General features: G+C 47.7%; 1 non-coding gene across 1 annotated transcript in view; it reads right to left on the minus strand.

Moving 5' to 3' along the window:
* The window catches only part of LOC137271531 (small subunit ribosomal RNA), a 1859-nt gene extending 1491 nt beyond the window's left edge, over positions 1 to 368 (minus strand). The window contains exon 1 of the ribosomal RNA XR_010956053.1: positions 1 to 368. This exon is cut by the window's left edge and continues 1491 nt beyond it. This is a non-coding gene — a ribosomal RNA (small subunit ribosomal RNA).
* Positions 369 to 2500: the final 2132 nt, after the last annotated feature.

Consider the following 2500-nt stretch of genomic DNA (forward strand, 5'->3'; position numbering starts at 1 on the left):
CCGTTATCACCATGGTAAGCATAGCACTTACCATCGACAGTCTGATAGGGCAGACACTTGATAGATGCGTCGCCGGCTCGAGGCCGTGCGATCCGCTAGAGTTATCCAGAGTCACCAAAGAGACGAGCCTTGCGGCTCGGCTGGCTTCGAACTGATAAACGCGCTCTTCCCCTCAGAAAGGGTCGGAGCTTTAGTGCATGTATTAGCTCTAGAATTACCACAGTTATCCAAGTAGGATTGTATCATCTAAGGAACCATAACTGATCTAATGAGCCATTCGCAGTTTCACTGTGCTAGAGTTTGTACTTAGACATGCATGGCTTAATCTTTGAGACAAGCATATGATTACTGGCAGGATCAACCAGATAGGCCCGAGTCTTCGCAGACAAGAGACCGGGACGTCCGAACCGCCGGCGAGGAGAACTCCGGAACACACGAGCGAGTCCCGTAAAAAGCTCAACCCGACCGAGGCGGCCAGCCGTCCCTGCCACAATCCCCTCCACCGAGAGCGTTCTCGGGGCGGAAAAGCGACAGATTCTCACAAAGCCCGACCCGAAACGATAGAGCGGGGTGACGCCACGGGCTACTTTGACGTCGGCGGTTTGATTCTCGTACCGAGCGCAGACGAACCCCGGATGCCGGGGTCTGCCTTCCTCACGACAATCAGATTGCTTATACAAGCAGTTGGTAGCAAAGACGAGCGAGTGTGCGACCCGATCGCCTAGCTGCAACTTCGACAGTTGCATTCTCAACCTCTCTCAGTCTACCACGAGCCGTTTTCTGACTCCCTGCGACGAGGACGTCCCTTCCTAACGATAAGGCAGGGCCACCCCGGGAAACGAGAGCGACGTGTGCCGACCGTTCCCTTTCGTCATGGGAGCACTGGTCGCCAGTAAGCGAAGGGGGTCTTGCGAACGTTGCTGCGTGTCAGATGATTTGCCACGGAGACGAGGATCGAGACCCACCGTACTACCGAGGAGCAGCGCACGATACACGGAGAGTCAAGGGCGAGGCACCTGCAACTGAACCGAGATCACGCGCAAATATCTAACCACACGAGCAGCGTTCATGCGTCGTAGTATCCCCGAGGAGAAACCCGCCCGCATTCCGGATTACCGACACCCGGCGCACCGCGCCAGTCCCACCGAGAGCTGCCGTACAACACGAGCCGTTGCACTGCAGGCGGGACTGGCCTCCTTCACAATATCTGCCAACCCCGCCAATACGTTGGATAGTTAGCCTGTCACGCGGCCGACCCTCGTGTTCTAAAAAGTTAATATTTCTAAACCTATTCGGCCGATTCTCACGAAATTTTGCATGTATCTTCGTTATACTTTGTATTTTCCTCAGATATAATCAGCTTTGCGATAGACCCATTATATCTGGAGTTATGGCTTGGAAAAGAGGAAAAACCGTTTTTTTTCACACGAAACGAGACAATAAAAACGTTATATTTCCTACGGTATGGGACCGAACCCAATGAAACCTCACACACGGGTGCATCTCGTCTGTGTACCACTTTTGACAACCATTTACCATCATTTTGATACTCCTCTATGAAGCAGTACTCCATCTTTCAATAAAAATTATTCACTCCCAAGGCATCACACTCATTAATACGACACATATGTGTAAATATGCAACCGATACGTGATATATCCTCCAGTTACACATACAACCTGCATTACTGTAGCTCTTCCAACATACATCTCACATAAAAACACCATCAGAGGGTCCACAGCAACCCGTACATGTATCCTCCTATCAGGGAAGTTCGGTCTCTGGTCACATTCTGGAGTAGTAATACTGTTTGGGCGATGAACAGTGGTGACATGTACATAAATGCCAGTACCGACTGTTCGGCTGTACAAGTAACAGTCAAGAATACACATGATAAATGTTTCTGACAGTTAAAAATACCGCTCCTTCACACAATAATATAAACATAAGAGCACGCATTCGCCTTCTTATGTCTACATCGTATCACACATAGATACATGAAATCTTTTCATATGTGACCTGTCTAGAGTTAGGATCGGGTATCTTATTCAAAAGGCTTACATGAAACATCCAGACTGATGTGGTCATATAGTCCGAAAGAGTTTCTTGTGGTAACAATTACACTGAGCTGAAATCACTTTAACCAGAGTTCACTGTACGTTTATAGGCCCCCTAAGCAGTCCATTAAGCACATAACTTCAATGGTTGTGTGCAAAGCAGCGAACGAGAGGTTAAAAACATATAAAACAGAAACAAAATACATCTTGAGTAAACAATGCAAACTTTCACCTCATAAAAGGTACGACAAATTCAACATACACATTTCCCAAATAAGCAATGAACTACATCAAATATATTTTCTCGTAGCTCGTTTCGGCATAGCAGCAACATAAATAGAAAAAATAACTCACATCTGTCTTCTGCCACATCCCAACGTGTTCCTCCCAATATGGAGGCATTGTGACTGACAAGATCCATGTGCTTCCGATCATGTGATCAG

The sequence above is a fragment of the Haliotis asinina genome, unplaced genomic scaffold, assembly GCF_037392515.1.
Source record: "Haliotis asinina isolate JCU_RB_2024 unplaced genomic scaffold, JCU_Hal_asi_v2 scaffold_149, whole genome shotgun sequence".
NCBI classification, from domain to species: domain Eukaryota; kingdom Metazoa; phylum Mollusca; class Gastropoda; order Lepetellida; family Haliotidae; genus Haliotis; species Haliotis asinina.